Consider the following 14,821-nt stretch of genomic DNA (forward strand, 5'->3'; position numbering starts at 1 on the left):
ATTCGAATATGTGGGGATTTTAAGCTCACAGTAAATCTTGCGTCACGGCTGGATCAGTATTCCATTCCTAGGGTGGAGGACCTGTTTGCACAGCTGAATGGGGGACAACTCTTCACCAAACTAGATATGAGTCATGCCTATCAGCAGCTGGTCCAGGAGGAGGAATCTAGGAAGTATGTCACTGTCAACACACACAAAGGCCTGTTTACCTACACCGTTTGCCATTTGGGGTAGCTTCAAGTCCTGGGATTTTCCAAAGGACCATGGAGGGCATCCTGGGGGGCATCCCACACGTGGCCATCTACTTAGATGACATTCTGATCTCAAGACCCAATGACCGAGAAGCCCTGGAACACCTAGAGGAAGTACTCTGTAGATTGGAGAACGGCGGCCTTAGGCTAAAAAGAAGCAAGTGTGAATTAATGGGGGAGGAGGTGGCGTTTCTGGGACACAAAATAGATGCCAGCGGGTTGCGTCCTCTGACAGACAAGATGGAGGCTGTCGCTGGAGCCCCTCAACCACAAAATGTCAGTGAGTTGAAAGCTTACCTGGGGTTGTTGAATTATTACCACAGATTCCTACCAAAACTCTCCACGCTGCTGGCCCCGCTACACACCTTGTTACGGAAACGGGAAAATTGGTCATGGGGTTCGAGGCAGCAGAAGGTATTTGAGGAGTCAAAAGGGCTGCTGCAGTCCTGTAGTGTGTTAGTACATTATGATGGAAACAAACCTCTCATCTTGGCATGTGATGCCTCGCCCTACGGGGTGGGGGCAGTGCTTTCCCATCTAATGGCGGAAGGTTCGGACAGACCCATAGGATTCGTGTCAAGGACCCTCAATCCCGCTGAGAAAAACTACTCCCAGCTAGACAAGGAGGGACTGGCCGTGATGTTTGGGGTAAAGAAATTTCATAAATATCTGTACGGGAGACAATTCACTATTGTGACGGATCATAAGCCGCTAATCTCACTGTTCAGTGAGATGCGAGCCATACCACAGATGGCGTCGCCCCGGTTGCAGAGATGGGCAGTCACACTGGCAGCGTATGAGTACACCATTGTTTACAATGTAGGCCGGGACCATGCGAACGCTCTGAGCAGACTGCCTCTGGAAGGGAAAGAGCAGACAATGCCTGAGGACGGAGAGAGGGTAATGCTGTTTGAAGATGTGGAAAGACCCCCAGTTAATGCACAGCAGATAAAGCAATGGACTGACAAAGATCCGGTGTTGGCTACAGTGAGTGACTACATCCTGCGAGGGTGGCCAAGGGAAGTGGGAATTAAGGCATTTACACCTTACACCAGGCGTAAGGATGAGCTCAGCATACAAGAAGGATGTTTGCTGTGGGGAGGACGAGTGGTTGTCCCTCCACCGGGACGGAAGGCTTTGTTGAGGCAACTTCACCAGGGCCACCCAGGCATCACTAGGATGAAGGGGTTGGCACGCAGCTACATGTGATGGCCGAACATGGATGCCGAGGTGGAGGAGCAGGTGACGGCCTGTGGGACATGTCAAGAACATCGAAACAGTCCACCAGTGGCCCCATTACATCCGTGGGAAGTGCCAGACAAGCCATGGGAAAGAATCCATGTTGATTATGCAGGGCCGTGGAAAAGGAAAATGTTTCTGATTCAGGTGGACGCATACTCCAAGTGGATTGAAGCGCATGCGGTGAGTAGGTCCACATCGGACCACAGAGTTTTAGTCAACACGGTGTCGTAAATAATTATTCCAGTTCCCGTGTTTAGTGAAAATAAATCAGAGTGTCGAAGTGAGGAAAATCCTAAATCCGTACAAGTGAAAAATAAGTCCAAAGGTTGAAAATTATTCTAAGTGTTGACCCGTCAAAAATCAGGCTAAGTCCCAACGTTGAAAATTATTCTAAGTCCAAACCAGTCAAAAATCAGGCTAAGTCCCAACAGATGCACTGAAACTCAGAGTATTGATGCAAAGGTTTATTCCAACACAGGGTAAAAAAAAAGGTATCCAAGTGAGTAAGCTCCCAAGAGCAGACTGTCCGTTTCTCTCCGGACAGTCCCTTTTATACTGTATTTTCTGCCTATTATTTGTGTCATTTTTTGCTATTGGTACAATACAGTTGGTCACAGATACATTATGCATCCTCACATTATTGGTACCTTTCTGTTGATGACCATTTCTACGCTTTGTCACCCAATTGGCCCCTATACTAGGGTTTCTGATTACAGAAGCTGGGTCACATTGGCATCTCTGTCCTTACATAAATCTGACCATGTCCAGGCTCGTGTTGGGTGCACACATCTTAGACTTTCTTCTAGTTGGTATGGAATGCTCGTGCTTTATAAACATAGGAAACCCCTAGACACAGACCTAGGCCTGACCTGGGTGACAGCTTCAGACTTGGTTTGCAAGAGTTCCTGAAGCTCGGCCATAAATGTACGTTCTAATTTACGGCTAGGCCTCTGCATTCCTTTGAGTGGTACTTCCCCATCCTCCTTTGCTAAAACCAATGTCTCGCACTTCTATTGTTTTTCCTCAGTCACAGCTTAGAATCATATTTCCCATAAAACAACTTAGAGTATAATATAAGGAATAACTGAGACATTCACTTTTCAATTAGATAGTTCCATAAGTGTAACCCATCTCCATCATTTCAGCAGGGTGACATAATTTTCTTCATCAATTCCCCCCTTTGGGACTTGCAAAGTCCCATCTTTACTAATGATGAAATGAGATTACAATTACCAAACAAAACATAAGTAGTTACATAATGATAATATGGAAATGTAAATGTAATAATGCTGACAGCTTGTAAAACACATTTGATAACAAGACCATACTCTAATTATATGCAGTTGAGACAGTAAACAGAAATACAGACCTGGGCATTATCAATTTTCATCTTGTACATAAATGTCTTCATGTGCAAAGCTCAACCGTGATGGCCTGGTGGATTTTCCTACTTTCCAATACTCGTTTAAGTTATCATCTTATTGTAACACATAACTGGATAATCAAGTAAAAAGGTATGGGGTAAAGAAGAACTCCCCGTATCCCCAGTGACACATAGCGCAAGTCATCAGGGTAAACTATGCTCATAATGCTGCATGAGTACCTGTTCCAGCCTGGACCTATAGTATATAAGACAAACTCAGTCATCGATAGTTGTCATACTGTAGTTTTCTGCTCATCCACCATCCACACTGAGAAGCTTAGCACTGAGGTCCTAATACTTATATTAAAATTAGTCAGTTTCTTAGCATAAGTGTTTGTTACCTTTCATTATGACTGCAAATATCTCTCACACAAGGACTGTTGTCATATGATGGGGTAGTGGGCAACGGGATCTTGCATCCTCACTACACCCTGCAGGCGTAAATCAACAATAATTCCACATAACCCTGCATCCTTGTGCTGAGGGCCTAAACGTTAAGGGCATAGCTGGACAGTATACAAGACGAACAAAACGAACAATGACATCAATACAACAGGCTGCAGTGACAGCAAAACAACATAACATGGTGACAACAAAACAAAAAGGGGAACAGGAACATGGAAATTACATACATTTGAATTTGAATGAATTGAGACAGTGAGGTAGCGCTCCATGCAATACATAATATGGTGTGTTACTGTGATACTTTTTGACTTGTATTAAATGGTGATGGAGAACGAGTACAACTACTTTTAGGTGTCATAATCTTGTAATGGCGGACCAGGTGGGTACATGTGTTGCTGGTTTCCCCAACATCGCTGCAAGCCACCCATCGTCATCTTCAGTCCCTTATTCTCGCGAGTCAGCACCCAGTTCTGGTGCTGAAGTGCCATCACCTCATCCTTCTTACGCTGTTTTTCCTTGTAGTGACGCCTCCGCCTTAATAGTGCTCGTCCTCTCGTTCTTGCAATATCCTGACGTTTTGATGTCTTCTTGGACGCTCTTCTCTGGAAGCTCTTCTCTGGAAGCTCTTAAACTTAGCCAGTGACGTGTCTCCAATCCACTGTGTGGTCTCAGCGGTCCAGGGTCCGGTGAGCAGCATGTTGTCATCCGTGTCTCCATCCGGGATTCTCCTCCCGTTGGACCCTCTGCTACATTGCCACGGTCTGGACTCCTGGAGGTGGTGGTTGGTCATTGGATTACGTCTTGGGTCATCGAGCTGCTGGTTCCGGTGTGATGGTCCTGGTGAACTGAAAGGTGGTGGCCGCACCGGGCTTGGACCAGTAGGGCTGGTGGAGATGGGTCTCTGCCGGCGGTCTGGGTTGTTGGTCATTCAGCCGATTGGGATCGTCACCTTTACGTAGACACAATCTCCAGGTGCAACCGTCTGCTGGTTCTCTGGAACCTCTGCTTCCCTTTCCTTGGTGACACCTTTCGCCTGTTGAAACACTATCTCCCTTTCCAATTCCCTTGCATGCAGTGTTAGAAATGTCAAGTGGTTAGTGCTCAGGTGGTTAGTACTTAGGAGGTTAGTACTCGGCACATTACCGTTAATATCGGCGTTAAGGTCTGTACCCAGATTAATTTACCATCAGCCCTGATCTTTGCTACTTTGGTTTTCAAAGTACTGTTGGCTCTCTCGACTGTCCCTAGTGACACAGCCAGACCTTTCTCTGATTCTTAACTATTTTAATGCCAATTTTAATGTTTCAGCCACGTAATGCAGTCCATTGTCTGAGCTTATTTTGGGATCCTAAATCTTAGAAAGACCTCTCTACACAGATATTTTGCTACCTGTAGTTGGCACTGCTTCTACCCATCTACCGAACCAAAAAAACACTACCAAGATGTATCTCAGTCTTCCTATACATTGCTTCTTGTCCACATATTCTATCATCAGATGCCGAAATGGTCCGTCTGCTGTTGGAATGGGTGAAATGAGAACAGAAAATGCCTTCCCAACCTTATAATGTGCACATACCTCGCATTCGCGTAACCCTCTATCAACCGTGGCTGCTAAGTATGGTGACCACCATAAGACTTGAAAACAAAGTATAACCTCCCCCCTTGCGCCATGGCCACTGCCATACGCATGCGCAATAGCTAATATATCAGTTACATGAACACAGGTGAGCGGTAGTTGCTAGGTTCACCGTGCCACACCTGTGAATGGTTAGGACTGGAGCAGACAGTATCACCTCGCAATCAGTTCTTGTGTTAAAACAAAATCTGGGTGGTGTGTAAGGCATATAGTGGATGGGATGTGTCGAAAGTCACTGGGTGACCTATTGTCAGTGATGAAGCTTGTTTGAAAGCAAAAACAGCAGCTTCCAGTCCCTGATAGCAGGGTGGAAGTCTTGCATCTACATTATCTAGTTTTGTACTGTAATAGGCTAACGGTTGTTTCCCTATGAGCGTGTCCAGCAACAATACAGCAATAACATATCCAGATCGTTCTGCAACATACAAAATGGTTTCGATTAATAGGGATTGCAAAGGGCATAATCACAAATCCATGGTTTACTGTATGCCGCCATTCCCAACACGGTAAGCATTTACCCTACTGTCTGAGGTTTTCAGGGCCTGGGCTATGGCTTCTGTGACAGGGCTATCTGTCTCTTACCCCCACTAAACTGCCTGCCCAGATAAACTACTGTCATCTGACAAAACTAAAACTTATCTCTACTTACTTTACGTAGCCTACTGTGGATAACGGTACTGGTAACCTGCAGATTCTGCAAGTCCTGGGCCTACATTGATCAAACTCAGCTGGGCTGTCCAGGAATCCCTGGGGTAACAGGGTTTAAGTACTGTGTTTTCCTTTGAAAGTGAAAGCAAACAGGCATTTTGAGTCTAGATGCACTGAAACATAAGAATGCAGTGCACAGGTCAACAACTGTTTATCATTTCGTGCCTGGCAGAATGTTGGAAAGTAATATGTGTGGATCTAAAACAATCGCCTTTGGAAAGTCTCCAATGGAGTTAATAGCCCGCAGACCATGTACCAATTGATAATCATTAGTGTGGCTTCTTTATTGGAAAAATGGGTGTATTACAGGAGCTTTTTGTTTCTATTGGTGCTTCTGCAGTCACTAGACCCTAAGTGGGCCTAATCCCGTCTATAGCGTGGTGTCGGTGTGGATACGGTCTCTGGTAAGGTACCATAATGTTGGGGATACCTGTCCTAACAGATATTGACAACAAAAGGTTGACATTACATTATATTTTACATTTACATAGTTCTGTTGGTGTTTTACATTCACCACCACTGTCTCAGCTGTCCCTACGTCGTAACTTTCCTAAAATTCTATGATAACGTGTGTCAGGGGATATGTGTATTTAATTGTGGGCCTCCATTCTAATACCGTTAAAGGTACTCTTATTATTGGTCCTAATTCATGAGATCCATGTCATTCAGTTGCCATTTTAATGTAACATGGGGCAGAGTCCTGCACTTGGTACTATCCTTGTAATTCTGGTGGGAGTGTTATGGCTGTGGCAGCTCCTTCAGGGCCTGGTTGATGATAGAGTACTATTATTATTTTTATCAACTATATCCAACAGTTGGTATAATTTTAGGCTGCCTTCAAACATCTGGCAGGGGACAGCAAATGAAAATTAGCCTCTCAGGCTAACTCTGGCTAACGTTCAGTTTTACTGTTGATTGATTGTGCTATGTCCCTGCAAAATAAATGAAGAAATAAAAATAAAATAGGCTGTGTGACTTTGATGTTCGTCATATAGAAAAGTGCAGTGGAGCAGTATCTGGAGTGGTGTTCTTGGTTTCCCTACTAATGCTTGGACCCACGGCTCCCACTCTTCCCATGATTGGGTCAGTGACGATTCTTGTGGTGCCAATTGTAACCAGTACGCTGGTGGTTATACCTGGCTGTGGGGGTCTGTTATAATTATTAGTGGACTTACGACATGTTGTAGTTCTTTTCCAACCTGTTAATGTAATTTTCTGGTTTGCTGAGGGATTTTCATGGAACTCCACTCACAGGCCGCTTTGGGTACACACAATATTGGCTTTTAATGTGCAGAAAATGTCTCTTCCTAATAGATTGATGGGAGTGTGTGCTGAGTAGAGGCTCTACAATAGTTTTTCATTCAATTTGCTTTGTGAGAGGCTCCGTAGGCGGAATCACCTGTGTTATCCCAAAAGAGCCTTTGGATAGATGAACTTGAGAGGGGGAGCTTGAAGCCTTTTTCTTTCTTTTTGTTCCATTGTGATGGTAGTCAGATTAATGGTGACATATTTTCACCCTCAGCCTCCTCTGGGCACCTCTATTGCCAGTCAGCAGCTGGCCCAAAAAACAGGTTTGATGGACAGTCTCTTTTTAAGTGTCCTTGTTGTCCACATCGCCAGCACACTCTTGTTTGCTGATTGTCAGTCAGATTGGGGTTGGGCTGCACTTGTCTGTCCTGCTGTGGGGGTGGGCCTCGTCCTCCTCCCCCACGGGGTCTCCCTCCATGTTGCATAGGTCCACCTCTTCCCCACCAGGATCGATAGTTGTCATAGGGGCTGCCATGGACTTGGATTGGTGGCTGGGTGTTAGCTGGGGGGTTGACTGGTGCTGCTTGCACAGGTCCTGGTGGAGCAGGAGGTTGGGGTGGCGGCTGGAACATTACTGGGGCCTGGGGTGTCGGGGTCTCAGGTACTTGGGTCTGTGCTGGTATAACTGGGGCTTGTGTCTTGGCTTTGTCCTTATTCTGCTTACACAGTTCTCCGAGCTGTAGTTGTGTTAGCTCTTTGGCAAGTTGTTTGTTCAGTTCTTCCGCTTCCGGTTCTTCTTTTTTGTAATTATCGATATGATGGACTATGTGTTCTGAGAACAATGTGTCAACAGTGTCCAGACACTTTCGTACATCTTGAAGCATTGCCTTCAGCATAACCAATCTCTGTGTGGTATTGTTTGAGTTCCAGTCACTGTAGTCTCGTAATTTGTTGTCAAGTTGTTTATTTCATACTCCATCCTTTGTATTGACTCCTCCCAGTTTTGACATTTCTGATTGATGTTGTCCCACTCCTCCAGCGATCGCTCTCTGCTTTTTTGCTTGGGGCGTGTCCCTAATGAGTGATCTGTTGATTGTTGCATTGGACATACTGCGTCAGTGTCCTCACACTCCTTTAGTCGGACGTCTCGATGGTCATGTTGTCCCAATGATACAACCCTCTTAAGTTGACTCCTCCTCCGTTGTCCTTCATTGCATTCTTTTGTTGCTTCCTCCAGGTAATGTAGTTTGTCCTCCAGGAGTGCCACGTCTGCTCTAGCTGCATTCTTCTTTCGGTACTCCCGTCTGTCTCGACTATCTTGTGGCCTTTCACTGTTGTATGTTGACTTTCCATCTTCTTCTTCCATGTGTATGCCTGTTTCGACCAGCTTTCTCCCGCTGGTTACTTCGGCTCCTCTACGCCCTGTATGAATGTCTGGTTCTTTTTCTAACCTAAAAGTTAAATCTCCCTGTAGCTGACCTTTCACTTTCTCTCCCTCGGGGCCTGTTTTCATGAGCGGATACTGTCCTACTTTGAATGGGTTCTTACTGTCTAAATATGGGGGTGGCTCCAAAAGCCTCAGGGGTGTGGTGGGGCTCTGTCCCTGTACTTCCTCTATTCCTTTCTCTATTGTATTAGCCATTCTCTCTGTGTTCTTTCTTTCATCACTTTGTAATTTCCGCCTTGTTCTCGCCATTTTCTGGTGTCTGTGTTCTTCCATTCTAAACCAACCTAGCACTTCCTTTTCCCTCGTCTTCTTGCTTAATATTTATGGGGTTTTGTGTTGACCTCCACCTCCTCACAGCACGCTAAATCAAAAGATCCTCCTTTCGGCCAAACAGAATTGCATGAACTGTTGATTTAATTGTTGTCATCTGGGTGGCGTTTTTTATTACCTCCACCGGAGGCGTCACCTGGCAGTCCAAAGCCTTCCCTGCTCTGCTGACCTATGATCTGGGAGACTCTGGTTGGTCGTCCGTCTCCCTGATTTTCTTAATCTCTACCAACAAGCTAATTAGCTGTCCTAATTAGTTTTCTGAAGCTCGGTTGGGGTCCTACACCAGCTTGTCTGATATATAGTTTCTTGGAAGTTCGGTTTTATAATCCTCGCTTAATCTACTGGGAACGACGGTAATACTGAGGGATGGATGTGTGGCTGGCCTGTCCCGTACTCCTATTGTCTGGAAATCACCAGGATAGAGGCTTCTGTAGTCTGCTTCAATATCTGGGGCAGACCTGTAGAGTTAAACAAATTATGTATGCTACTGCTTGTTGTAAGACACGTCAGAGAAAAAATCTCTTCTAGGGCCTAAGTTTATAATCAAGTTTTAAAATGTATCTTGTGTTTTTATTTTTATTTTTGTACTCCTATTATCTTAGTCTATCAATTTGTAAGAATGGGACTCCATCTGTACCCTGGATCTCCCGAGTCCTTTATGCGTTCAGTAATAATTTTTTCAAATGTGTAATGTGCAAATGTGTAACTAATCTAAACTAACTAATCTTAACTACATGCTCTTCCCAGGTTCTTCCCTTTGGCACTTATTTTTTGTTTGTTCACAATGTGTGCTTCCTGTTTTGGCTACCCGCAATGCTTTAGGGCTATCTTGTTGTTATCATCAGTGACCTATGCACTTTGTAAAGCTCTCTCTTGGAAGTCGCATTGGATAAAAGCGTCTGCTAAATTAATAAATGTAAATGTAAATGCTGTTCTGTGTAACTCACACCAGTCCCTCTGACTTTAAATTGTCGTTAAACTTTCACACCGACCTCTGGTGTTTATTCCCAGCTTTGTTATCTGTATGTGATTTATTACAAGTGGCACTACTCTTCGTTGAGTCTGAGCCTGCAACTCAGTAAATCAAATACACCTCAATGAGAAATTACAGCAAAGGTGTAAGTGTGTGTCTGTGTGAGGAGTGTGTGTGTGACTGTGTATGAATTATGTATGCATGTGTGTGTAATGAGTGTGTGTGAGTGTGTGTGTGCGTGTGTGGCGGGTGTGTGTGTGTGAATGTGTGTGTGGATGTGTGAGTGTGTATGTTGTGTGAGGGGTGTGTGAGGATCTGTGTGTGTGTATGTGTGGGTGTATGAGGGCAAGAGGGTGTGAGTGTGTGTATTTGTGTGCGCGTGTGAGTGTATGTGTATGTATGAGTGTATGAGGGAGGGAGAGGAGTGTGTGGGGTGAGGGGTGTGTGTGTATGTGTGTGTGTGAGATTGTGAGAGAGTGAGAGGATAAAGGAGTTAGGAGAGAGGAGGGGAGAGAGGAGTTAGGAGAGAGGAGGGGAGAGAGGAGGGAGAGCGAAGAGGGGGGGGGTCTCAAATCAGCTAGGAAGAGCAAGATGGGCGTGGTCAAGTGAGTGAGTAAGAGAGAAAGAGAGTGACCAGGGGTCGGAGGGCTAAGCAAGAAAAGCTGGCAGAGAGAAGCTGAGCTCCGACTTCCCCACACCAGCCGTCTCTTCCAGACCCGCGATATGTTCGATCACCCACCCACTTTAGACTTAAGCTAACATGCCCCACAACTTAGGACCCAAGAAACTAATGAAACATTGGAATTGAGCTTTCCGTAGGCTCACACAAAACTATTCCCTGTCTTTATCTATAAATTTGTGATGTTCTGTCTGGGGCCGAGAGTGTTTTTTTTTTTTTTTTACCGATTCTTTCTGACTTCTCTTCCCGTAAATCCCACTCTGTCTCCTGCTTGGAGTTCTCTGGTGATTTGCTGTCTGCTTTCTTTCAAGCTGAACGGACCCCACAGATTCACAGAGATTTACAGGCTTTTCTCTCTAAAATACACTTCTTCGGGTTAAAGGAAAACTATTTTAACCCGCGGGGCAGCTTGCAGTTTTAAACTAATATTTATACTTTGGGTCGGAAACAAACACTTGGAAAAATATATCAGCCTATTTTCTACGTTTTCGGTGATATAGCCTAACACTTACATTCTAGCAACAATATATCAGAAATATGCTATTCCGTCTTTTTAGTACAAATAGCACTTTTACTTTAGTTTTCTGAAAATTCACCAAATGCTCTATGGTTTGCCGTTACTTTAAATAAATAAACTACAATTACTAAATCCTTACGGAATAACGTGGAATATGAAACAATATTCAACTCAATTTACATAAATCTGTAATTTAGTCTGTTCACCTGCTGCCCCGTCCGAGAAAACGGACAGCGTCTGTCTACCGGTCGTGTCTCCCTCGGGGAGTCTCAGAGCGGTACTCTGAGTTGCCTCTCGTCAGCTCCAATCAATTTTTAAATCAAGCTTCTACCTTCCCCTTTCCTGACAGCGGTCTACCTATATTATAATGCTGTGCAAAGCGCAGGTCACTTTGTCTTTTTTCTCTATTTCAACAACCTGCTATACAACACGTTATATTTACATTTACATTTATTCATTTAGCAGACGCTTTTATCCAAAGCGACTTCCAAGAGAGAGCTTCACAAAGTGCATAGGTCACTGATAATAACAACAAGATAGCCCCACAGCATTGCGGGTAGTCAAAAACAAGAAGTACATATTGTGAACATCCAAAAAATAGTGCTAAAGGGAAGAAACCATAAGAGCATGTAGTTAAACAAGTTAAAATTACACAACATTAATCTCTAAGTGCAGGTGTACCTGTAGGAAAGCAATAAAAATAGGATTAACAACAAAAAAAAAAAAAGAATACAACAGTTTAAATCAGCTACCACTAACCAACAAGAGCAACAATCTAAGCAAGAGTCATTGTGAACCTTGAGGAAACTGGTTCAGCAAACCATTCCTAAGTACCATTGTACTCCCGGAACAAGTGCGTCTTGAGCCTTCTCTTGAAGGTGGAGAGACAGTCCGTGTCTCTGATGGAGGTGGGGAGTTGATTCCACCACTGGGGTGCCAGGCAGGAGAAGAGCTTGTGCTGGGACCGGGCGGTCTTGAGAGAGTTTTATGACTTTTTGTCTAAAATCTACTCATGCAGTATATACAAGTAAATTTACAAGCATTGGTTCTGGCCAGTTTTATTATTTGTCGCCCCTCCAGCGACCCACGCAGTTGTTATTATTATTTTTTTTATTAATTTTTTTCCAAAGTACTTTCGTTCCCCCCAAGGGAAACCGCCGGCTCACTCCCAACTTAGACCAGTTGGGATTCTCTCCCTCAACTTAGACCAGCTGAAGGGAGTCGCTCTCTCGACTTAGACCAGCCGGGAGCCGCTCTCTCGACTTAGACCAGCCGAGAGCCACTTATTTAACTTATCCCCAAGGATAACTGCCTCGCTTAATAGCGCGAAGGACTTCACACATCCGTTATTTACTTATCCCCAAGGATAACTGCCTCGCTTACTAGCGCGGAGGACTTCACACATTCGTTATTTACTTATCCCCAAGGATAAGTGCCTTGCTTACTAGTGCAGAGGACTTCACTCGTACTACAGTTTTACTACTATTATTCTAAACACACTAAAACAGAAAATACAATTTATATAGGGCGACACAGGGTTCTCTCTCTACAGAGTCTCAAAAAATAACTCACAGCAAAGCGATTAATGCCAACGTCTCGCCGTCAAAGCAAGCCAAAGCAAACATCCCGCAAATACTAAGCATGCAATCAGCCAGCAAATGATAGACGTACGTTCCATGTTAGTCATTCATTCTTTCCGCACCATAGCAAAACATATAGGCAACAATTATTACAATTATTAAAAATCACAAATTATTAAAATATATAAAAATACATGTAAGTTTGCATCAAAACTGTGGTTGCAGTGCACTAATATATTTTATAAATCCAATTTAATAACTAGGTTCTTTTGAAAAAATGACACTATACCAGTATCGGGCCTGGGCGGACACACTCGGACACGCATTCAAATTTAGCAGAGTAAATGGTCTGCTTACCTTGTAAATTTTGTGGCCAAGTGTGTTCCGAAGTGCGTCCTCCCGGGACCCGTTAGCTTAGCGTCGGTAAATTCCCTCCTGGATCGGTTCGCCAAATGTCGTAAATAATTATTCCAGTTCCCGTGTATAGTGAAAATAAATCAGAGTGTCGAAGTGAGGAAAATCCTAAATCCGTACAAGTGAAAAATAAACTAAGTCCCAACGTTGAAAATTATTCTAAGTCCAAACCAGTCAAAAATCAGGCTAAGTCCCAACAGATGCACTGAAACTCAGAGTATTGATGCAAAGGTTTATTCCAACACAGGGTAAAAAAAAGGTATCCAAGTGAGTAAGCTCCCAAGAGCAGACTGTCCGTTTCTCTCCGGACAGTCCCTTTAATACTGTATTTTCTGCCTATTATTTGTGTCATTTTTTGCTATTGGTACAATACAGTTGGTCACAGATACATTATGCATCCTCACATTATTGGTACCTTTCTGTTGATGACCATTTCTACGCTTTGTCACCCAATTGGCCCCTATACTAGGGTTTCTGATTACAGAAGCTGGGTCACATTGGCATCTCTGTCCTTACATAAATCTGACCATGTCCAGGCTCGTGTTGGGTGCACACATCTTAGACTTTCTTCTAGTTGGTATGGAATGCTCGTGCTTTATAAACATAGGAAACCCCTAGACACAGACCTAGGCCTGACCTGGGTGACAGCTTCAGACTTGGTTTGCAAGAGTTCCTGAAGCTCGGCCATAAATGTACGTTCTAATTTACGGCTAGGCCTCTGCATTCCTTTGAGTGGTACTTCCCCATCCTCCTTTGCTAAAACCAATGTCTCGCACTTCTATTGTTTTTCCTCAGTCACAGCTTAGAATCATATTTCCCATAATACAACTTAGAGTATAATATAAGGAATAACTGAGACATTCACTTTTCAATTAGATAGTTCCATAAGTGTAACCCATCTCCATCATTTCAGCAGGGTGACATAATTTTCTTCATCAATTCCCCCCTTTGGGACTTGCAAAGTCCCATCTTTACTAATGATGAAATGAGATTACAATTACCAAACAAAACATAAGTAGTTACATAATGATAATATGGAAATGTAAATGTAATAATGCTGACAGCTTGTAAAACACATTTGATAACAAGACCATACTCTAATTATATGCAGTTGAGACAGTAAACAGAAATACAGACCTGGGCATTATCAATTTTCATCTTGTACATAAATGTCTTCATGTGCAAAGCTCAACCGTGATGGCCTGGTGGATTTTCCTACTTTCCAATACTCGTTTAAGTTATCATCTTATTGTAACACATAACTGGATAATCAAGTAAAAAGGTATGGGGTAAAGAAGAACTCCCCGTATCCCCAGTGACACATAGCGCAAGTCATCAGGGTAAACTATGCTCATAATGCTGCATGAGTACCTGTTCCAGCCTGGACCTATAGTATATAAGACAAACTCAGTCATCGATAGTTGTCATACTGTAGTTTTCTGCTCATCCACCATCCACACTGAGAAGCTTAGCACTGAGGTCCTAATACTTATATTAAAATTAGTCAGTTTCTTAGCATAAGTGTTTGTTACCTTTCATTATGACTGCAAATATCTCTCACACAAGGACTGTTGTCATATGATGGGGTAGTGGGCAACGGGATCTTGCATCCTCACTACACCCTGCAGGCGTAAATCAACAATAATTCCACATAACCCTGCATCCTTGTGCTGAGGGCCTAAACGTTAAGGGCATAGCTGGACAGTATACAAGACGAACAAAACGAACAATGACATCAATACAACAGGCTGCAGTGACAGCAAAACAACATAACATGGTGACAACAAAACAAAAAGGGGAACAGGAACATGGAAATTACATACATTTGAATTTGAATGAATTGAGACAGTGAGGTAGCGCTCCATGCAATACATAATATGGTGTGTTACTGTGATACTTTTTGACTTGTATTAAATGGTGATGGAGAACGAGTACAACTACTTTTAGGTGTCATAATCTTGTAATGGC

Source organism: Hypomesus transpacificus, unplaced genomic scaffold (genome assembly GCF_021917145.1).
Source record: "Hypomesus transpacificus isolate Combined female unplaced genomic scaffold, fHypTra1 scaffold_60, whole genome shotgun sequence".
In the NCBI taxonomy this organism is placed as follows: domain Eukaryota; kingdom Metazoa; phylum Chordata; class Actinopteri; order Osmeriformes; family Osmeridae; genus Hypomesus; species Hypomesus transpacificus.